General features: G+C 36.7%; 2 long non-coding RNA genes across 4 annotated transcripts in view; both read right to left on the bottom strand.

Moving 5' to 3' along the window:
* Positions 1–25304, bottom strand: part of LOC309652033 — a 1052931-nt gene that overhangs the window by 623451 nt on the left and 404176 nt on the right. The gene's annotated exons all lie outside the window — the stretch shown is intronic.
* LOC309652030 overlaps positions 1–25304 on the bottom strand; it is a 156568-nt gene that overhangs the window by 83424 nt on the left and 47840 nt on the right. For 2 of the 3 annotated variants that reach the window (XR_014258515.1, XR_014258516.1), the window contains exon 1: positions 1740–25039. This is a non-coding gene — a long non-coding RNA (uncharacterized lncRNA). Of the gene's footprint in view, positions 1–1739; positions 25040–25304 lie in introns of those variants that run through there. The other variant, XR_014258514.1, reaches the window with a different exon arrangement.

Below are 25304 nucleotides of genomic sequence, written 5' to 3'. Positions count from 1 at the left end.
GTTGAGTTGAATGTAAAAGTGAAAATATACACAATGTAAAAAATGACTAAAAAAGAGCTGGAATATATATACCAATGTCAGACAAAATAGACTCTAGAGAAAAATTGTTACTGAAGATAAAAATGGACATTTTATAATGATATAAGGGTCAATCCATGAAGAAGACATAAGGATTAAAATATATATGCACCAAAAGAAAGCCTGATAATAGATAAAGCAAAAACTGACAGAATTGGAGAAATAGACAACACAACAATAGTAGTTAGATATCAATGTCCTTTATAAATGCTGTCCCCCCAAATCCTCAACAAAACGCTAGCAAACCAAGTATATAAAATGATTATATACCATGACCAAGTGGGATTCCTCCCAGGAAGGAAAAGGTAGCTAAACATATGAAAAATCAATGAATAAAGTAAAAAAAAAAATTATCATCTCAATAAGGCAGAAAAAAACATTTGGTAAAGCTAAACACCCCTTCCTAATAAAAATATTCAACAAACTAGGGATAGAAGGGAGCTTCCTCAACATGATTAAAGGCATCTATGAAAATCTCACAGCTAACTTCAATCATATTTACTGACAAAATCCTGAAAAATTTCCCCCTAAGATTAGAAACAAAGCAAGGATGTTTGCTCTTTCCACTTCTATTCAACATTGTAATAGAAGTTCTAAGCAGGACAAATAGGCAGGAAAAAGAAATAAAAAGCATCCAGATTTTCTAAAAAAATTAAAATTTTCTCTATTTGCATATAGATCATGCATATAAAAAATTCTAAGAAGCCTGGAAAGAAACTATTATAGCTATTAAGTTCAGCAAGGTTTCAGGGTATAAGATCAATGCACAAAAATCAGTTGTACTGCTATACATCAGCAGTGAGCAACCTAAAATGAAAATAAGAAAACAATTCTATATACAATAGCATCAAAAAGAATAAAACACTTAGGAATAAATTTAACAAAAGTATAAGACTTATACACTGAAAACTACAAAATATGTTGAAATAAATTACACACCTAAATAAACGGAAATAAATTCTGTGTTCATGGATTCAAAAAGTAATCATTAAGATGGCAATACTTCAAAAATTGATCTATAGATTCATTGCAACCCCTATCAAAATTTCAGCTATCTTTTTAGCAGAAATTGATAAGCTGATCCTAAAATTCTTATGGAAAGGCAAAGAAGCAAGAAAAAGGAAAAGAAAGTTGGAAGGGACACTTTCCTATTTCAAAACTTACTCTAAAGCTACAGTAATCAAGACTGTGTGTTATTGTCATAAATATAGTCATATAGATCAATGAAATAAAACTGAGAGTCCAGAAATAAACCTATACCAATTTATGGTCAATTGATTTTCAAGAAGAGCGGCAAGTTAATTCAATGAAAAGAGAATAGTCTCTTCAATAAATGTTTTGAGTCAACAGGATATCCCATGCAAACTTATTAATTTGGACCAGCTTACAAAACAGTTTACAAAAAAAAAAAGATTCACACACACACACACACACACACACACACACACACTCTGAATATTAAGGAAAAGCCCTATTATCCTTGAATACGTCCCCTGCACCTTTTCCATCCAGATTGCCCACAAATATTTGGCCCAGGAAAACCTTTCTTCATTCAAAGATGTGCTCAAAAAACACCAGGCCCAAATCTATAAAATGGATACTATGAGAAATAAAAAAGGAATGGAACAGAGAAAAATTAACATCACATGAAGAATACTCACTGCTAAAGGTCGTCACAGAGGCGATTCACCAACTTCTATGTTCCATATTGGCTTCCGAGGTTATTTGGACCAACTCCTCCAATGAAACAATTCTGGATGGAAGGAACATGGATAGTATTAAAAACTGGTAGGCTAGCTGAGCCTCCGTAGCTCAGGGGTTAGAACAGTGGTCTCGTAAAAACTGGTAGGCTGGGAAGGAACCATCAGCCTCATATGAAGAGGGACTGTAAAGGAGGCCCAGAGCCTGCCTAAGCAAAAGAATTTAATCGCAGACTCTCTCCAGATGGATTTGAGATCTCATAGGACTATATCTTCATGGTAAGGGTGACACAAAAGTCAACCCATTCCCATCTCTAATCTCAAGGAACTTCAGCAAAGGTTGTCTTGGTACTGAGCAGAGCAAGCAGTGAAACAGCAAGAATATGTATCCCTGATAAATCAGAGCCGTAGTCTGGCTGTCACATATGTTTGTAGTCCAGTTCCACATTGCTTGAGTACTACAGGAAACCTCACGATAAGAGTTGGGGAGTGGGGGGCAGTTATCCCAGATTATCAGTGATCCCAGGCACACAGCAGAAGCAGGCTTCATCCTAAACCTTTCACATTTGGGATTTTACTATTTGTTTCCTGAATAAGAGTGGACTTCAATTTTAATATCTTTTTCATACTTTGTGTGAGCTTGGTATCAAAGTTCTGCTAGCCTCATGAAATAAACTTAGGATGTTTCCTCTTTTTTTATTTTTTGGAATTCTTCATATAAATTGGAATGCTCTATTTGGAAAAAAATGCAGGTCTAGTGTTTTATCTGTTAGACCAGCTTTAATTAATTCTTCATTTCCTTTAATGCTTATGACTATTAGATTATATATTTCCTCTTGTATCACTCTTACTAAGTTATATATTTATAAATCTGTCCATTTGATCTAACTTTTCAAATTTTTGGTATAAAGTGTTTAGTATATTCTCTTATTAGCTTCTTAATCTATATTGTATCCATAGTTATGTACCCCTTTTAATTCTTAATCTTATTTGTGCTTTCTTTCTTTTTTTCCTAATTCATCTTGCCTGGGGTTTGTCTATTTCATTATTTTTTTCAAAGAATGAAACTTTGGCTTTATTGATTCTATTTCATTTTATTAATTTCCACTGCATCATTATTATCACTTCACCTTAGTTTTTCAGAATTGATTGTGTTGTTTCTTTTCTAATTCTTAAGGTAGATACCTAGCACATTAATTTTCAAGTTTTTCTTCTTTTCTAGTATAAACATTTAAGCCTATAAATTCTTATTGAAACACCACTTTTGTTGCTAATCACAAGTTTAATCCCTAATATTTTCAAAATCATTAAGTTCTAATTATTCCATTATGATAATCCATGAATTGTTGAGAAGTATGCATTTATGTTGATTTTGTTATCAAATTCCAACTTAATTGTACTTTGATTTCCACTAGTTTTCAATCACAATCTTTTTACTAGTTGTCTAAATCTCCTCCCAAGACTTTAGTCACATCAATCGCTCTATCATCTTGAGGAACACTCTCTTGGAGCCTACTGACCTGCAAGAATCTTGACAGACTGCCCTCTATGTCAGGTTCAAACCTGTCATCCCAAGATCTCCCTTCACTGTTCTAGGGATTTCATTTATCTCTCCTGCACTGTGCCTCCTATTTTCTGCATCCCACATCGCCCTCTTTCTTGGTTTAATCTTTCTTTTGGTGGAGAAAAATCTCCAGTACCTTCCTGAGAAAAGCACACAGGAGGTTAAATTTTTGAGAGCTCATATGTCTGAGAGTATCCTTTACATATATATTTAATTAGTTTATATATGTCCAGAATCATTTTCCTTACAAATTTTAAAGCATCATTCCATTGCCTTCTGTTTTATATTGATGATGTTGAAAATTCTTAAGCCATTCTGATTCTATTTCTAATCCTCTGGAAATCTGTACAATTTTCTCTTTGTTCCCAGTGTTCTGAAATTTCACACTGATGTATCTTGGCATGAGTCTATTTTCATCTATTTTTGTGGGTGCTAGTCTTTTAATATATAACTGAACATCTTTAAGTTCTGCAGATTTTTCTTAAATTATTTTGCTGACAATTTTCCCCCCTCCATTTTATGTATTTTTTTCTTTCTAGAACTCATATAATTAAAATATTCGAGAAAATTTTCTAGGAGAAGAGAAGATAGCTACACTGATTCTGAGCTTCAACGTTCTCCCCAGCTATAGAAAAATGAACATATGTGTACAGAGTTTTGGGATTAAAGATGAATAAATCATTGCCCCTGCCTTCAATGAGCTCCCAGTCCAAAGGGAGACAAGTAAAAATGATGTAGAAAAAGGGTATTTAAAGTGCTATGGGAACTCACAAAAAGGACAGAGTAACTGTGACAGGAAACTTGGTTGGGGCAGTTGGAGACTAGGAAGTCTCAGAATGTGCTTCTACTGTGTCACATCTGAGCATAAGCAAGAAGAATGGATCTTAATCTTTATGAAGTCACAGACCTTTGGGGGGACGTAATGAAATCTATTACACTTCTTCCAATAAAAATACATGTAACACACATACACACACATGTATATTTTGCTTCCTAACTCAGAATGTGCAATGTCAAGAGCTCTTGGTATAGAAGGATGTGTAGACAAGAAGAGGAAGAGAGTCCATACAGAGGAAACAGAATGTCAAAATCCTGCAGACATGAAAATCCTGTGCATTATTGGAGTGGAGGAAACTGTAACATAATTGAGTATGATTGGAGCATAAGCTGGAAAGAGAGTCAGGCATGTCATAAGATGAAAATAGAAGATAGATAAGAAGATAAACAGGGATAAAGCATGAAGTATCTCAAATGTCAGTCATGTACTTTGCTTACTCAGAGACTACACCATGATTGAGAGAGCTTACACAGGGCATGTCAACCCTCTCCTAACTGCTAAAATATATAACTGGAAGAGCTAGTGCCCAGTGGAATACTAATTGATGTTCTATGAGTGTGGAGTTTCACTGGCATTCACTGTAGGTGTTGAGTGTGCACTACTCACATCTCAAGCTTACAGCTTTATGAGAGAAAAAAGACGTTAGAATGAAATCAAAAGCCCCTGAATATCAATTATTTTACTCCTTAATAACGTACAGCAGAATGTCAGTCTTCAATGAACTGTAACGGTTCTCAACACTAGCAGCAAATTAGATTTACCTGGGGAACTTTCAAAAACCATACCATGCCTGAGATCCAACCCAAACTAAAATAAATTAGCATATGTGGGGTGAAGCCTGGGCCTCTGAATTTTTTGAAGCTCTCCAGATAACTTTAATGTGCAACTGGAATGGAGAACTACTATGTTAAGAAAAACACCCCACAAAAGCAAATTCCTACCTACCAGTCTAGTCTTAATTCTTTCTTTTTTTTTTTTAACATCTTTATTGCGTATAATTGCTTTACAATGGTGTGTTAGTTTCTACTTTATAACAAAGTGAATCAGTTATACATATACATATATCCCCATATCTCTTCCCTCTTGCATCGCCCTCCCTCCCACCCTCCCTATCCCACCCCTCTAGGTGGTCACAAAGCATCGAGCTGATCTCCCTGTGCTATGCGGTTGCTTCCCACTAGCTATCTGTTTTACATTTGGTAGTGTACATATGTCCATTCCACTCTCTCACTTTGTCCCAGCTTACCCTTCCCCCTCCCGGTGTCCTCAAGTCCATTCTCTAGTAGGTCTGCGTCTTTATTCCCATCTTGCCACTAGGTTCTTCATGACCTTTTGTTTTGTTTTGTTTCAAATTCCATGTATATGTGTTAGCATACTGTATTTGTTTTTCTCTTTCTGACTTACTTCACTCTGTATGACAGACTCTAGGTCTATCCACCTCACTACAAATAACTCAATTTCGTTTCTTTTTATGGCTGAGTAATATTCCATTGTATATATGTGCCATATCTTCTTTATCCATTCATCTGTTGATGGACACTTAGGTTGCTTCTATGTCCTGGCTACTGTAAACAGAGCTGCAATGAACATTGTGGTACATGACTCTTTTTGAATTATGGTTTTCTCAGGGTATATGCCCAGGAGTGGGATTGCTGGGTCGTATGGTAGTTCTATTTTTAGTTTTTTAAGGAACTTCCATACTGTTCTCCATAGTGGCTGTATCAATTTACATTCCCACCAACAGTGCAAGAGGGTTCCCTTTTCTCCACACCCTCTCCAGCATTTATTGTTTGTAGATCTTTTGATGATGGCCATTGTGACTGCAGTGAGGTGATACCTCATTGTAGTTTTGATTTGCATTTTTCTAATGATTAATGATGTTGAGCATTCTTTCGTGTGTTTGTTGGCAATCTGTATATCTTCTTTGGAGAAATGTCTATTTAGGTCTTCTGCCCATTTTTCGATTGGGTTGTTTGTTTTTTTGATACTGAGCTGCATGAGTTGCTTGTAAATTTTGGAGATTAATCCTTTGTCAGTTGCTTCATTTGCAAATATTTTCTCCCATTCTGAGGGTTGTCTTTTTGTCTTGTTTACGGTTTCCTTTGCTATGCAAAAGCTTTTAAGTTTCATTAGGTCCCATTTGTTCATTTTTGTTTTTATTTCCATTTCTCTAGGAGACAGGTCAAAAAGGATCTTGCTGTGATTTATGTCATACAGTGTTCTGCCTATGTTTTCCTCTAAGAGCTTGATAGTGTCTGGCCTTACATTTAGGTCTTTAATCCATCTGGAGTTTATTTTTGTGTATGGTGTTAGGGAGTGTTCTAATTTCATTCTTTTACATGTAGCTGTCCAGTTTTCCCAGCACCACTTATTGAAGAGGCTGTCTTTTCTCCATTGTATATTGTTGCCTCCTTTATCAAAAATAAGGTGACCATATGTGTGTGGGTTTATCTCTGGGCTTTCTATCCTGTTCCATTGATCTATGTTTCTGTTTTTGTGCCAGTACCATACTGTCTTTATTACTGTAGCTTTGTAGTATAGTCTGAAGTCAGGGAGCCTGATTCCTCCAGCTCCGTTTTTCTTTCTAAACATTGCTTTGGCTATTCGGGGTCTTTTGTGTTTCTATACAAATTGTGACATTTTTTGTTCTAGTTCTGTGAAAAATGCCAGTGGTAGTTTGATAGGGATTGCATTGAATCTGTAGATTGCTTTGGGTAGTACAGTCATTTTTACAATGTTGATTCTTCCAATCCAAGAACATGGTATATCTCTCCATCTGTTTGTATCATCTTTAATTTCTTTCATCAGTGTCTTATAATTTTCTGCATACAGGTCTTTTGTCTCCTTAGGTAGGTTTATTCCTAGGTATTTTATTGTTTTTGTTACAATAGTAAATGGGAGTGTTTCCTTAATTTTACTTTCAGATTTTTCATCATTAGTGTATAGGAATGCAAGAGATTTCTATGCATTAATTTTGTATCCTGCTACTTTACCAAATTCATTGATTAGCTCTAGTAGTTTTCTGGTAGCATCTTTAGGATTCTCTATGTATAGTATCATGTCATCTGCAAACTGACAACTTTACTTCTTCTTTTCCGATTAGTATTCCTTTTATTTCTTTTTCTTCTCTGATTGCTGTGGCTAAAACTTCCAAAACTATGTTGAATAATAGTGGTGAGAGTGGGCAACCTTGTCTTGTTCCTGATGTTAGTGGAAATGGTTTCAGTTTTTCACCATTATGGACGATGTTGGCTGTGGGTTTGTCATATATGGCCTTTATTATGTTGAGGTAAGTTCCCTCTATGTGTACTTTCTGGAGGGTTTTTATCATAAATGGGTGTTGAATTTTGTCAAAAGCTTTCTTAGTCAATTCTATTACAGTGTTTCCATGCAGCATTATACAACTCAAAAATAATGTTTTAAAAATATTTAAGTATATGTTTGGCCATTTGAATTCCTTTGCTAAGCTACCAAGAAGGTCACATGAGGGTCTATAGGGGTCGTGAAAGGAGTCTGAACAGTATGCTTGGGGATCAATATCAGGACCTGCAGGCAGCCAGTCTCTGCTGGAAATGTTCACAGTGGGCTTTTTCACATTTTACAGTCTCATCTCCTTAGTGTGCTACCTGAGGCTATGGCTCTCTTCATAGCTTACAGATCTGTCTGGCAAAAAGGCTACATGCATCAACAGTTTTTGCTAAGGGTCTTGTGATTAATTGGATGGCCTTTTAGTTGGACAGTTTCTGAGGAAAAGATTTTTCCTATTTTGGCTAGGAAGCCACAAGGATTAGTTGTGCTAAAATATTTAACATTACCAGAGCTAATAAGCCATCCATTGCCTTAAACAAAATATACAGCATCAAATATTTTCATTTTAGTTATACTTTAACACTTCGTAGGTTTGCAATCAATTATTTCTAATATTCTGTACTCTGTTGAACCTGAACATAGAACTGCAAGAAGAGGGTCATGCAATGATTTATATAACAAATATTTATAGACCTTACTATGTATCAAGAAGTGTGCTAAATGATGAGATTAGAAGACAGCATGTATCCACCCTCAAGGTGCTCTTGTTCTACTATGATGGTATAATAACTCCATATTGAGTCATAAAAGTTCCATAAGAGAGGTACATCAAAAAAACAAACGGTGAATTCATGAGATGTCATACTTATATCTGAGAGAGGTTACAGCCAGGTCTTCAAGGGCCATAAATGCCAGGATAGAAAGTTTAGAAAAAACTGTCTAGACAAAAGGGGAGGTTTTGTTTTTGTTTTTGGTGTTTCTTTGCATTTTTTTTTGTTTTTTTTGCATAGGAAGATGATAAAGTCCGAGGCTCAGGAAGCTTATAAGGTTAACTGCAATATAAAGAATGGATTGAGGATTGGCAAGAGAAGAAGCAAAGTGAGTTATGAATTTTATTAAATAGTTTAAGTAAGAGGTGATGTTGAGCAAAGGAAATGGAAGTAAGGATTGAAAGAAGAGACAGATGTTAGAATCATTATAGAGATGAAGTATAAAGGACTTAGCATGCATTTTCAATTTGAGATTACTAAATAAATTGTAGGACTATTAGCATTCATCTATCCCTTTAATCACTCAACAAATCTTTATTAGATAACTATTATGAATCAAGCACTGTGTTGTAGGTACATTCTGGAGGTACAGCAATGAATATAGCAATGAATGGTTCCTGGCTTCATATAGCTTCATGTACTAGGAGAGACAAATAAGTAAAACACACAATAATTAACAAAAAGTTATAAGTGCTGTGAAGGAAGTCTTGAGATGCTGAAAGAGAACATCAGGCAGTAGTGATTGATGGTTGTGGTGATGGACAGAACTACCTTATATCGGGCATTAAGTGAAGCCCTCTCTAAGGAAGTATTATATTTCAGAGGAGATCTGAAGGATAGTATCAGAAAGAGCAAGCATTGAAGAAGCAGGGAAATCAAATGCAAAGGTTCTGAAATGGGACAATCTTGTTACATTTCTGTGTTTGAAGAGGGAACTGCTACTGTGTTTAATGAGGCTGCGAAGTTGAGTAAGATGAAAATGGTAAACTGACCATTGTCTTAGTAGCACAGATGTTACTGTTGACCTTGGTGTAAGCAGTTCCCGCTGACTAAGGAAAAACACAAATTGGAGTGAATTGAAAAGTGAGTGGGAAGAAAGGAGGGAAGTGGATACAGTGTGTTTAGTTGAGGAAAGAAATGAGAGGGTAGCTGGAGGGGGATGTAGAACAGGTGAAATTCCAGTTTATTAAAGTGATATAAGGATGTAGATCCCATCTGTATACTGAGCTGGTAGAGAGGGAGAGAAAAGAAAACTGGGAGTAGGGGATAATGCCTTCTAGTACCTCCAGTTCACCCTCACCTTGTATCTGAGCTGGATAAATTACTCAAAGTTGATTCTTTCCAATGTTGGGCTCTATTGGTAGAAAGATGAAGTAGGGAAGAGAAGGACATTGTAGACTGCACAGGGAAGTAAAGGTATTAAGCACCACAGAGGAAGACAAGGGTATGGAAAAACTGAGATTCTGGTCACCTAACTGCATGCTGCCTAATTTCTAGTGTAGCTTCATGTCAGACCTGCCCCAAATTCCAAAAGAACAGAGATTGCTTCATTTGATCTAACCAAGTACTAAGTGGCAAGGTAGGGAGCATACTCTGCTCTTTCCCTACCTTTAAAAGCCAGTTTAGTGGCCCCAGAATGTTATTCACCATTAAATACAACTTATAAAATATGTTGGAGAACCACCAATATTTTATTTTATCAACCAGGGACATTTTAGACATCCTACCATGTACATCCATCATCTCATGGAAGAAAGAATATTTTAGGACCAAAAAGTAGGAAGAACAGAATATCAGGATTAAAAACAACAAATGCAGCTTCATAGAAAATTTCTCTACACTGTTTTCTTATTTTATTTCGAAGTGTGTCATGGACTGGTGAAAATACCATCCCAGTCTTGTCAGTATGGAATTTAGTGTTAGGAAATCACCGAACTGCATGACTTACTATTATCTCTTCCAATTCACATTCTATGATTCAGTTAACAGTAACGAAAAACTATCATATTTGAAGTAAAATAGTTTCTTCTTCATGTGCTATTCAATGATCTTATAAATAACTTTCCCCAAGTCACCTTTGCAGTTCTCTCAGCCTTAGGGATCTAAAGCAATGCTCTGCCATTCCCATCAGTTTCACACGCTCCTTCTCCCAGTCTTCAGAGAGCCCAGGGCATTTACAATAAACACCTTTCTCAGCACAAGATAACAGCAGTTTTGACTGTTTTCCATCAGCTTGAATGTTGAAGACCTCAGTAATCACACTCCACTCTTTACCAATCCAAAATCAAAAACACAGATTAATTTTCAAAGAACAGAAAGAAAAAACTGAAAGAAAAGGAAAAAAAAGATAAAGCTTCCTTGCTGAAAGAAGGACAGCAGGAAAGAAAGCTCACTGGCTAGCTTATTTGGATATTTTTATTTCTAAGGTGTTCAAGTATCCTAGCATTTACAAGCACTCTTAAAGCGACATATTAAAATAGTATATCAAATAGGATATTTTAAAAGATGACTTAAGTTCTTACCGGTGAACTCAAAATACCAGAATTGTTACTCGCTTAATGAGAGCTCTGATCTGTGGGCATGTCCCTGATGACGCTGTTCTAATTCCACGAGTAAGGGCCTAGAGCAGTTTCTTCCACTGCAGGGTCTGCTTTATTGAATTCTCTGCCTGTCCTAATTCTATACATTTCCAATTAGCTGAACTTCAAAGCTGACGTTGGAGGAAGAAAATTGTTTTCTGACAAGCTAATATTTTAAGGCTAATGGTTTTTAATAAGCAATTGAGTTTGCAGCATTCAGCTCTTGTTATGTTTTATTGGGTTTTGAGTTTTAATTTGGTATGTGTGTTTTGGCATGACTCCATGGCAGATGCAATTTTAAAGATGGAATCAGTAAGATTCACTGTGATGTATAATATGAGATTTCCAAGCTTAACTTTCAATACAAAATACTAGGCTTGGTTCTTTCCGGAGTCCTGCAAAGAAAATGTGTTGATTCCTTAGGGCTTTGCTCACGGTAGTTTTTTGAAATCTTGTTCACACTACTCAAACGTCCAAATCTGCTCTCCTTTAAACAGCTCTCACTCAGGACCCCTTGACCTCATCTCCTCATTCTTGAAGAGATGAAGTTTACCTAGCAGGAGAGCCTAAGTACAGCTTTTCCTCTTTAAAATCTCTCTATTGCTTTCTAAAGTGTTGCTAATTAAGAGGGACTTAATAAATCTTTGTTAAGTGACTAGTTGAATGAATTCTTCCTCTCTTCCTTCTTCTCTGACTAAAAGGAAGAGAAACTCTTCCTTTCCAAGACTGACACCTCTTAATGATATAGAATTTATCTGATTGAATCCCCTCCTGCCTTCTTCAAGACCTTGCTTCATCATGTATTCCCTCCTAGTCTAAGTACCTTTGATCTTGATTTCTCCATGGGTCACTTAGAGGCTTCCTATAAACACAGACAGATGTCTCAAATTTATTAAACTATGGTCTGAGGGAGAAAGGGAGTGGTGACTGGGACGGGGCACATGCCAGGGGTACTGTGTTGGGTAGCAATGTTCTGTTGCTTGATATCTGAGTGGTAGAGATAAAACCATATATTCCCACAAACTCATTTTGTGCTCCTTCTATATCTATGATTTATTTAACAATAAAAGGGTTAAAAGGAAAAAAAAATCACCTGAAGGGCAAGAGAATAATTAGAACTATTGATAATCAGCTTGAGAAAGTGAACAACTCTAATGACTAGACAACAAATCCTTTTGCAAGTCAGCTAATTTCTAATGCTTTGTTTTCAACAAAATTGAAGAATGACTTGTAGCTGTCATATAATTATATATAATATATAATTTTAAATATATATAAAGTATATAACTTTGAGTATGTAGCTAACAAAGTTTTTAAAAATTAAGTGAAATTTCCATAAAAGAAAAACACCTCTACCATTTCCATATAATTATTTATGAGAACAAAGTCTCTTTAGCGCTTTCATCCATAAAAACAAAAAATGAAGATAGAATTAATAATGAATTCTGTCTCATTCTAGCAATTAATAATAATCATCTATGTACAAGAGTGAATGGAGAGAGGTAGAAACAATTGCATGCATCTCACTAAGAAATGCATTTTCAACAAATGTTAACATTTTATGTTTGGTAATTAATTTCCAAAAAAATTTAATACCTTATTTTTAATCCATTGTATGCTAGTATTAATTGCAATTCTAGGTGAACTCAGAAGAAATTTAACACTAGAGGCTTATGTTCACTTGATATAAAAAATGTGTATGATTTTTTCTGAAATTAATTATCAGGTGATCCATAAAATGGCTTTTAAGTGTTAGAAAACAATGGCCTGCCATGAATGAAGCTTACAAATATAATGTTGAAGGGAAAAAAACAAGTCACAAAGAGTATACACTTCTCTTTATATAAAGTTGAAACACAGGCAAAACGAATCTATGTCAGGGATTGGCAAACCTTTCCTATAAAGGGACAGCTAGTGAATATTTTAGATCCTGTGGGCCACACAGTCTCTGTCCCAACAACTCAATTCAGGCATTGTGACAAGAAAAACACCAGACACAATACATAATCAAAGGTATGTGTCTGTGTTCCAGTAAAACTACAAAAAACAAATGGCAGGCCAGGTTTGGCCTGTGAGCTGTATGATGACAAACCCTGATCTATATTGTTTAGGGGGTGCACACACACATACAGCACTATAATGGTACTATGATACAGCTGAGGGAGAGGCAGAGTTACAATTGGCTAGAGGTACAGGAGTAAAGTCTAGAATGACAGTAATATTTTGTTTCTTGACCTCAGTCCATTATTACAATGTTACTCACTATACAAACATTTGTTAAATGTTACTTATATGTTTATGCCTTTTTCTGTGTATTACATTTCACAATACAATTTTAAAATAATTCTTCCATTTTATTACATATTGTTAAATGACACAACAAAAATCGTATTAACTTATTTTATGCCAATAATGAATAAACATACTCCTTTCATTACACACTCAACAAAGCATATTGCTAGGCTTTGACCTAAAAATCTCAATTCTAGGAATTTATCCCAAGAAACTAACTGAACAGGGAAAAACTATGTACAATAGTCCCCCCCTTATTTGTGGGGGATACATTCCAAGACCCCCAGAGGTTGCTTGAAACTGCGAATAGTACTAAACCCCATATATATTACATTTTCTCCTATACATACATACCTATGATAAAGTTTAATTTATAAATTAGGCACTGTAAGAGATATCTGAATTGCCAGCATCACTACTCTTCTGCTTTGAGGCCATTATTAAATGAAATAAAGATTACTTGGACACAAGTATTGCTGATACTGCTCCAGTCAATCTGATACCCAAGCCAGCTACTAAGTGACTAACAGGTGGGATCCACTGGACAAAGGGATGATTCACGTCCTGGGCAGGAATGAGCAGGATGGTGTGAGATTTCATCTTGCTACTCAGTATCGCGCACAGTTAAAAATTATAGTTCAACTAACTGCTGAACAATCATCGAAGGAAGACACTGGAACTCACCAAAAAACATACCCCACATCCAAAGACAAACGAGAAGCCACAATGAAATGGTAGGAGGGGCGCAATCACAATAAAATCAAAATCCATAACTGCTGGGTGTGTGACTCACAAACTGGAGAACACTTATACCACAGAAGTCCACCCAATGGAGTGACGGTTCTGAGCTCCACATCAGGCTTCCCAACCTGGGGGTCCGGCAACGGGGGAAGGAATTCCTAGAGAATCACACTTTGAAGCCTAGTGGGATTTGATTGCAGGACTTCGACAGGACTGGGGGGAACAGAGACTACACTCTTGGAGGGCACACACAAAGTAGTGTGCGCATCGGGACCCAGGGGAAGGAGCAGTGACCCCAGGAGAGACTGAACCAGACCTACCTGCTAGTGTTGGAGGGTCTCCTGCAGAGGCGGGGGGTGGCTGTGGCTCACCGTGGGGACAAGAACACTGGCAGCAGAAGTTCTGGGAAGTACTCCTTGGCATGAGCCCTCCCAGAGTCCACCATTAGCCCCACCAAAGAGCCGGGTAGGCTCCAGTGTTGGGTTGCCTCAGGCCAAACAAACAACAGGGAGGGAACCCAGCCAAACCCATCAGTAGACAAGTGGATTAAACTTTTACTGAGCTCTGCCCACCAGAGCAACACCCAGCTCTACCCACCAGGAGTCTCTCCCATCAGGAAACTTGCACAAGCCTCTTAGATAGCCTCTTCCACCAGAGGGCAGACAGCAGAAGCAAGAAGAACTACAGTCCTGCAGCCTGTGGAACAAAAAGCACATTCACAGAAAGATAGACAAGAAGAAAAGACAGAGGACTATGTACCAGATGAAGGAACAAGATAAAACCCCAGAAAAACAACTTAATGAAGTGGAGATAGGCAACCTTCCAGAAAAAGAATTCAGAATGATGATAGTGAAGATGATACGGGACCTCGGAAAAAGAATGGAGGCAAAGATCGAGAAGATGCAAGAAATGTTTAACAAAGACCTAGAAGAATTAAAGAACAAACACCGAGAAAAATTAAAGAACAAACAGAGATGAACAATACAATAACTGAAATGAAAAATACACAAGTATTTTATACAAGGAATCAATAGCAGAATAACTGAGGTAGAAGAACGGATAAGTGACCTGGAAGACAGAATGGTAGAATTCAATATCATGGAACAGAATAAAGAAAAAAGAATGAAAAGAAATGAAGACAGCCTAAGAGACCTCTGGGACAACATTAAATGCAACAACATTCGTATTATGGGGGTCCCAGAAGGAGAAGAGAGAGAGAAAGGACCCAAGAAAATATTTGAAGAGATTATAGTCGAAAACTTCCCTAACATGGGAAAGGAAATAGCCACCCAAGTCCAGGAAGTGCAGAGAGTCCCAGGTAGGATAAACCCAAGAAGAAACATGCTAAGACACATAGTAATCAAACTGACAAAAATTAAAGACAAAGAAAAATTATTGAAAGCAACAAGGGAAAAACGACAAATAACATACAAGGGAACTCCTATAAGCTTAACAGCTGATTTCTCAGCAGAAACTCTACAAGCCAGAAGGGAATGGCATGATATATTTAAAGTGATGAAAGGAAGAAACTACAAGCAAGATTACTCTACCTAGGAAGAATCTCATTCAGATTTGACAGAGAAATTAAAACCTTTACAGACAAGCAAGAGCTAAGAGAATTCAGCACAACCAAACCAGCTTTACAACAAATGCTAAAGGAACTTCTCTAAATGGGAAACACAAGAGAAGAAAAGGACCTACAAAAACAAACCCATAACAATTTAAAAAAATGTAATAGGAACATACATTTTGATAACCACCTTAAACGTGAATGGATTAAATGCTCCAACCAAAAGACACAGGCTCACTGAATGGATACAAAAACAAGACCCATATATATACTGTCTATAAGAGACCCACTTCAGACCTAGGGACACATACAGACTGAAAGTGAGGGGATGGAAAAAGATATTCCATGCCAACGGAAATCAAAAGAAAACTGCAGTACCAATACTCATATCAGATAAAATAGACTTTAAAATAATGTTACAAGAGACTAAAAAGGACACTACATAATGATCAAGGGATCAATCCAAAAAGTAGATATAACAATTATAAATATATATGCACCCATCATAGGAGCACCTCAACTAAATAAGGCAACTGCTAACAGCTATAAAAGAGGAAATCGACAGTAACACAATAATAGTGGGCAAGTTTAACACCTCACTTACACCAATGGACAGATCATCCAAACAGAAAATTAATAAGGAAACACAAGCTTTAAATGACACAACAGACCAGATAGAGTTAATTGATATTTATAGGACATTCCATCCAAAAACAGCAGATTACACGTTCTTCTCAAGTGCACATTCTCCAGATCACATCTTAGATCACAAATCAAGCCTCAGTAAATTTAAGAAAATTGAAATCATATCAAGCATCTTTTCTGACAACAACGCTATGAGATTAGAAATCAATTACCAGGAAAAAAACATAAAAAACACAAACACATGGAGGCTAAACAATAAATCAAAGAGGAAATCAAAAAATATCTAGAGACAAATTACAACGAAAACACGACGATCCAAATCTATGGGATGCACCAAAAGCATTTCTAAGAGGGAAGTTTATAGCAATACAAGCCTACCTCAAGAAACAGGAAAAATCTCAAATAAAAAATCTAACCTTACAGCTAAAGGAACGAGGGAAAGGAGAACAAACAAAACCCCAAGTTAGTAGAAGGAAAGAAATCATAAGGATCCGAGCAGAAATAAATGAAATAGAAACAAAGAAAACAATAGCAAACATCAATAAAACTAAAAGCAGGTTCTTTGAGAAGATAAACAAAATTGATAAACCATTAGCCAGACTCATCAAGAAAAAGAGAGAGAGGACTCAAATTAATAAAATTACAAATGAGAAAGGAGAAGTTACAATGGACACCGCAGAAATACAAAGCATCCTAACAGACTACTACAAGCAACTCTATGCCAATAAAATGGACAACCTGGAAGAAATGGACAAATTCTTAGAAAGGTATAACCTTCCAAGACTGAACCAGGAAGAAAGAAAAAATATGAACAGACCAATCACAAGTAATGAAATTGAAACTGTGATTAAAAATCTTCCAACAAACAAAAGTCCAGGACCAGAAGCCTTCACAGGTGAATCCTATCAAACATTTAGTGAAGAGCTAACACCCATCCTTCTCAAACTCTTCCAAAAAATTGCAGAGAAAGGAACACTTCCAAACTCATTCTATGAAGCCACTGTCACCCTGATACCAAAACCAAACAAAGATACTACAAAAAAAGAAAATTACAGACCAATATCACTGATGAATATAGATGCAAAAATCCTCAACAAAATACTACAAACAGAATCCAACAACACAATAAAAGATCATACACCATGATCAAGTGGGATTTATCCCAGGGATGCAAGGATTCTTCAATATATGCAAATCAATCAATGTGATATACCATATTAACAAATTGAAGAATAAAAACCATATGATCATCTCAATAGATGCAGAAAAAGCTTTCAACAAAATTCAACACCCATTTTGATAAAAACTCTCCAGAAAGTGGGCATAGAGGGAACCTACCTCAACATAATAAAGGCCATATGTGACAAACCCACAGCAAACATCATTCTCAATGGTGAAAACTGAAACCATTTCCACTAAGATCAGGAACAAGACAAGGTTGCCCACTCTCACCACTATTATTCAACATAGTTTTGGAAGTTTTAGCCACAGCAATCAGAGAAGAAAAAGAAATAAAAGGAATACAAATTGGAAAAGAAGAGGTAAAACTGTCACTGTTTGCAGATGACATGATACTATATACATAGAGAATCCTAAAGATGCTCCCAGAAAACTACTAGAGCTAATCAATGAATTTGGTTAAGTTGCAGGATACAAAATTAATGCACAGAAATCTCTTGCATTCCTATACACTAATGATGAAAAATCTGAAAGAGAAATTAAGGAAACAATCCCATTCACCACTGCAACAAAAAAGAATAAAATGCCTAGGAATAAACCCACCTAGGGAGACAAAAGACCTGTATGCAGAAAACTATAAGACACTGATGAAAGAAATTAAAGATGATACAAACAGATGGAGAGCTATACCATGTTCTTGGATTGGAAGAATCAATATTGTGAAAAGGACTATACTACCCAAAGCAATCTACTGATTCAATGCAATCCCTATCAAATTACCAATGGCGTTTTTTACAGAACTAGAACAAAAAATCTTAAAATTTGTAGGGAGACACAAAAGACCCCGAATAGCCAAAGTAGTCTTGAGGGAAAAAAACAGAGCTGGAGGAATCAGATCTCCTAACTTCAGACTATACTAAAAAGCTACAGTAATCAAGACAATATGGTACTGGTACAAAAAGAGAAATATAGATCAATGAAACAGGATTGAAAGCCCAGAGATAAACCGACACACCTATGGTCAACTAATCTATGAAAAAGGAGGCAAAGATATACAATGGAGAAAAGACAGTCTCTTCAATAAGTGGTACTGGGAAAACTGGACAGCTACATATAACAGAATGAAATTAGAACACTCCCTAACACCATACACAAAAATAAACTCAAAATGGATTAGAGACCTAAATGTAAGGCTGGACACTATAAAACTCTTAGAGGAAAACATAGGAAGGACACTCTTTGACATAAATCACAGCAAGGTCTTTTTTGATCCACCTTCTAGAGTAATGGAAATAAAAACATAAATAAACAAATGGGACCTAATGAAACTTAAATGCTTTTGCAAAGCAAAGGAAACTACAAACAACATGAAAAGACAACCCTCAGAACAGGAGAAAATATTTGCAAACGAATCAATGGACAAAGGATTAATCTCCAAAATATATAAACAGCTCATGCAGCTCAATATTAAAAAAACAAACAACCCAATCCAAAAATGGGCAGAAGACCTAAATAGACATTTCTCCAAAGAAGACATACAGATGGCCAAGAAACACATGAAAAGCTGCTCAACATCACTAATTATTAGAGAAATGCAAACCAAAACTACAATGAGGAATCGCCTCACACCAGTTAGAATGGGCATCATCAGAAAATCTACAAACAAATGCTGGGGAGGGTGTGGAGAAAAGGGAATCCTCTTGCACTGTTGGTGGGAATGTAAATTGATACAGCCACTATGGAGAAGAGTATGGAGGTTCCTTAAAAAACTAAAAATAGAATTACCATATGACCCAGCAATCCCACTACTGGGCATATACCCAGAGGAAACCATAATTCAAAAAGACACATGCACCCCAATGTTCATTGCAGCACTATTTACAATAGCCAGGTCATGGAAGCAACCTAAATGTCCATGGACAGACGAATGGATAAGGAAGACGTGGTACATATATACAATGGAATATTACTCAGCCATAAAAAGGAACGAAATTGGGTCCTTTGTAGACACGTGGATGCATCTAGAGACTGTCATACAGAGTGAAGTAAGTCAGAAAGAGGAAAACAAATATCGTATATTATTAGCGCATATATGAGGAACCTAGAAAAATGGTACAGATGAACTGGTTTGCAGGGCAGAAATAGAGACACAGATGTAGAGAACAAACGTATGGACACCAAGGGAGGAAAGCGGCGGGGGGGTAGGGGTGGTGGTGTGATGAATTGGGAGATTGGTATTGACATGTATACACTGATGTGTATAAAATGGATGAGTAATAACCTGCTGTATAAAAATATAAATAAAATACAATTCAAAAATTCAAAAAAAAGTAACTTATGGATTTTTATTTCTGGAATTTTCCATTTAATATTATCAGACTGCAGTTGACCAGAGCTAACTGAGACAACAGAAAGCAAAACCGGGGATAAATGAGACTACTGCACGCATAAGGAAATTTCCCCCAATGTTACTTGTGTTGGTAAAATCCTGGAAACCTGGAGCAACCACTAATAAAAGGTTTGTGAAGTGAATTACGGAACTTATGTTGCCATTAGAAGTGATAATGTAAATCTATATTTATTGACATGTGGCTATATCATGTAATGAAAAGCAGGTTATCAAATAAGATACAGTATGATTTAATATACTTAATAATTTATGAATATATGTATATAGAAAATCTTCCTTAAAGTTCTGTTTGTGATTATCTCACCCTCAAGGATCGGAATGAAAATTGTGATACAGATTCCAGGCTGTACAGGAGCTTCTCTTTCTGTAGATGTATTTCTTCTTCATTCAAAACAGTCAAAAGCAAGTGTTTAGACAGCAATGATGATTTGGCTAATTGTATATCATGAATCAAAATATTGCACTGTACTTGGTCAAGAGGACCCTGCCGTAAGAATGTCTGATTTGTTAAACTTGTCTCCCTAAGAATGATAAAGTAGCTGAACCAATAGTTTTAGACACCCTCTGCTCTGCCTGGCTCTTAGGAAGAAATAAGCCAGTTAAGACACAAGGCCCCTAATTTTGATGTGGCAGCCTTGGGGAAAGAGCCCACTGATAGGTGTGGCTCTACTCTGAGTACATGAACATGATCCAACTTCCCATTGGGAGAACTGTTGTAAGTGTTTTGAGCCCTGGTTACAGCCTGAAGTTGAGAATATACCCATGACCTCAGGATGAACCAAACAGTACTCCTCTTGATCACCCTGAGACAGAAAAGAAAGAAAGTTGGTAATGGGCATCCATACAACTGAACCATGTCCAGAGTGAGATATTGACTTTGTACTAACAATAAATAACATTCATCCCATTGGGAAGGATTTTCAATTCATGAGTCTTCTATCAAGGGCCAATGGATAGGGAGAAAGAATTGGCAGTATTGTGTGACTGATGCCATTTCTATCTTTCCCTTTTTTCCATATGCATAACAAGTGGGGTCACTTTCTAATGTCTGGTATTAAGATTTGGACCATACAGATTAGGTATGGAGAACTGAAAAAAAAAAAACCCATAAATATATGCATAGATAACTGTCTTCAAGTATGTGTATAAAAACAATAATGGTTATTTTTCTGTACTGTTGCTTTTCATCTTTTTTTTTTAAGCTTCTTCTTTGTACTTTTTTATATTTTTTAATCTTTACAATAAGTCTGTATAATTTTCCCACAAAGTAAAACAATAACATATTAAAGCTATTTAAAAAATACTTTTTTCCTGAAAATAACACCCCCTAGATCTATTTTTCTTTTTTTGCATTCTTTCCTCATTATTGACTCTTCTTTTTTTCCACAAGACTCCCACCCCTACCACTCCATTGAAAATGTACTCTCCGAGGTCAACTTTTTCTTTGCAAAATCCTCGGTCCTTATTTTCTTTGACGGCTCTCCCCAGCACTCAGCATAGTCAACCAGCTTTGCGAAATGTCTCCTTGGCTATACATTCTCTTGCTCTTTCCCTAACTTTCTGCCTGCATCTCATCTGTCTTTTTGAGTGGCTTTATTTCCTCTGCTAGTTGTGAAATGTAATCTCCAGCCTCAATCGTTAGAACACTGCTCCTAGATATGTCTCAGGGCCATTACATCCTGGTGAATGACTGTCCAGACTGCATTCACCATTCTGAGTGTTCCCTGAGCTCAAGCTCCATCTCTGTAACTGCCATTTCCACTGGGATATCTTGACATCACCTTAAACCTAACATAACTGAAACTACATCTGTTGGCCCAAATCAGTTTTCCCTCTAGACCTTCCTCTTTCTGCTCACAGAACTAGGTCATAATTCCATTGCTTTTGCAATAGCCTTTGGCCAAAAACAAAGAAAAGGCACACAGTGATCTTTAGCTACAGTAGAAAGGTCAAAACAGAACAAAGAGTATAAATACAAGAATATTTTTTAGAGATGATTTCATAAAAGAAACCAGACCAGTATATCATCATGTCAATTTAAGTGTAGCCATAAGAGTAAATTTAGCTCCAATTTTGGAGTCAGTCAGTCCCTAGAGAGAAATGTGTTCATTACCAATATTAACACCTTATCCTCTAAGTCCTGTAGATTGAGAATCAGGAGGAGGCACTATTCTTCTCCACCCTTATTCAGTCATTCGCCAACTCTTGTCAAGTCTTTTCTCAGTGTCTTTCTTTGTCTGTTACCTTGTCATGCTCACAAAGTATCTAATTCAGGTCTTGCTCATCCTACATCAAGATATTACAATGTTCAACTTTGTAACTTAATGACTAATACACTTTGCTTCCCATAGTCTGTTCCTGTTTTCATAAATTTAACCTGTTGAAAAAATTATCTTTGGCACTTCGCTGACTATAAGAGAGAGTCCACAAAGCTGAGTATATAAGGCCTATAAAATCTGATCAAAAACTGCCTCTGCAATCTTATCCACCACTTAATTCCTTCACAAACTATATCTGAGCAGCTTTTGATGAGTACTCTGTATGAAAGAAACAAAAGTAGTGAATGGACATGAAAAAAAAAAAAAACCTAGGAAGCAGGCATTGGGTGGGATCTAATGAGTGTAGAAAAAGAGTAGACAGCCTAGGACCATGGTTTCAGGATCAAATAAAGTAGGAGCCAGAGAAGGAAAGTAAGAAAGAGAAGTCAGTGAAGCAGAAGGAAAACCAGATCAAATGTGAAATTACAAAAGAAAAGGGGAAACGATTTTAAAACAAAGATGAAGTGGTTAACTATATAAGATAAAGAATGATGGTGGAATATTACGTTAGGAATATGGAAGTCACTGGTAACCTTGACAAAAGCAAGATCAGCGAAGTGGACAGATGAAGTCTAGAGTGGGATAAGAAGAGATAGGAATGTTGGGAAGAAGAAACAGTGAGTGTCCACAGCTCTTGCACAGTATTGCAGTGAGGAGAGCAGAGAAGTTGGATTACAGAGAGATAAGTAGTGCGAAGGTAGAATATTACAGTATATTTGTATACTAAGAGAAATGATCCAATAAAGAAGGAGAAACTAATATTGCAAGACAAAGAGGATATAACTGAAAGAGCAAAACAGGTAGATGAAAGAGAATGGGATTCTGTGCAATTGTGGAGGGACTGCCGTTTGACGGTAACAGAGATACTTTCTCGGTTGTGAGAGAGGACAGAAGGTATGCAAACAGGAGGTGTGGGGATTCTGCAGTCAAAATGTGAAGCAGGCTCCTCTCCACGGCTTCTGTGTTCTCAGTGAGGTATCAGGCTGGGAGTAAGGGGATGGGTGGGGGGGAGGTGGGATATAAAGTTTATCAAGAGAGAAGGTATGCAAATAAGGTCTCAGAGAGTGAAAAATTCAGCTTGCTATAGAGAAACAGTTGAAACTCCAGGCAGTACTGAGATCTAATTTGAGTTTTAAGAGTGCTACTTTCTTTTTTAGGCCGGGCAGCGTGGCTTGCAGGATCTTAGTTCCCCGACCACAGATGGAACCTGGGCCCCAGCAGTGACAGTGCGGAGTCCTAACTACAGGACCGCTAGGGACTTCCCAAGATCGTTACTTTAAAATGAAATTCACTTTAATTTAAAGTGAAACCAGGGTGCCTGATGGGTTCATTTCCTCCAGGTACAAAGAAGGGGTAATTAATACATAGGGCAGAAATGGGACTCACCCCCATGATTTATTACTCTTAAGACCAATGTTCTTTTCATTAAATTATTTTTCTAACGGTATTTTTTTTCATATTTTCTTCTAGAAAAATCAGAGGTCAGGTTATAATTGAGTAAATTATTTTCTTTGAGTTAAAAAAAATATCTAAAAGAATGGTGAGCAGCAATACCTATGGGTAGAAATTAAAGAGCCTTCCAACATGAAACCATTTGTAACCTGTTTGCTAATCAGCGTACATTTCCCCCTGTAAATATTGCAAAATGTCCATATGCTCACGCTGCAAAAACCCTCTTGGAGCCTTGTAATCAGGCCAGTGGACCATATTGTTATGCACAACCTAACCTCTTTCCTTCTTGGCCCCCAACAAAGGACAGCAGGCTGATAGAACTAGAGCTAATTAGCACCCTGTTCATCTTTCCTTATGCTCAGAGTGCCTAAAGGAAGCTTCTTTTTTTCTGGCTGATGGTAAAACAGAATCAGTCTCTTTGCTTTCTGAGCTGAGTCATTTATCAATCAGGATTCTGCAGACACACTGAGAAGTAAAAAGGATATAGATGTACATATACACACACACACATTCCTATGTTTAAAATGTTTTATGGTGTGTGTGTGTGTGTGTGTATTTGTACATATGTGTATTTAGCACCACAGTTGGGGAAAAAAGTAGACATAAATGGGTAGAGGTTGAGGGAAGAAAAGTCAGGCAACTGACTACAGCTATTCCCGGAGAGGCAGGGTAGTGTAGAGTTAAAAGCATGGACTGTCAAGTCAAACTTTCGGTGTCAAATCCTGACTCTGACACCTACTAGACATGTGGCCCTGAGCAAGTAACTTACCTTTTCTGAAGCTCAGCTACCTTATTTGTAAAAGAGGAATAATGATAGTACCTAAATCAAAACGTTATTGGGAGGATTAAATGAGTTACTATTTACAACTCTGGCACTTAGTAGCTGGTGAGCCTAGAGATATCATTTAACCACTTGAGGTTCAATTTCCTTATCAGTAAAATTTATTTGCCTTTGTAAAATTTTTCCTCTCATAATAACCTACATTTTCTGGTATTTTCGCAATATGCTTGGCCAGATTTGTGAGGAAACAAATATTGTATTAGTTGTAGAATTTCTTCAAAATTATCTCTGTTACCTATGCCTATGTTCCCATCAGTGGCCAAAAAAATCTATCATTTTTATTTGTTTCAGGGATGTCATAAGTGAAACTAGAAAGCAGATATGTCTTCCTAAAAATGCATCTATGCTAATAGTTAAGTTGGCTTGCATTCTGTGAGGCCTTTAGCCAAAGAAGTATACAACTGAGGAAGCTCAGTCTGCAAAATGGACTGCATAGCAGATGCCTCGCCTACAAAGCTGAGAGAAGTTATAGAACTGTCACTACCAAGAGTGCACTTAGTCTCCTTGCCTTGTGTCTTCTGGCTCTTGCTTCATTAAGAAGCTTTGCTATAGCTCCATAAGGGCAGACCTATGTTTTACTCACTCTGCATTCCTGTGGTGAGAACAGAGATCGGCACAAAGTAAGTCTCCAAAATGTGTGAAAAGTGAGTGAGGAAGGGAATGAAAAGGCTCATGTGATCAATTTGTCTCATTTTTCACCTGCTTTGATGTCAGTTCCTATAATCTAAATTATTTGGGGTAAGGCTATAGTATATAGCCTTATAGTATATCCATACTAATATGGATATATTAGAATGGATATACTAGTATATCCATTCTAATATGATGGAAACAGTAATAAATATGTTTGTGTAATCCATTCCTGGGCAGTGTTTAGAAGGTTCACAAGAAATTCCTGATTATTTACAATGCCCAGATTACCATCTTTGCCTATAGCATAAAATGTTGCTTCTAATAATTTTGGTGCCCCCTCTCACTTACATACACACACACACATATACACACACACACACACGCA

The sequence above is a fragment of the Balaenoptera physalus genome (assembly GCF_965194825.1).
Source record: "Balaenoptera physalus genome assembly, chromosome: X".
Lineage (NCBI taxonomy): Eukaryota > Metazoa > Chordata > Mammalia > Artiodactyla > Balaenopteridae > Balaenoptera > Balaenoptera physalus.
This window is presented reverse-complemented; position numbering and strand designations above follow the sequence as displayed.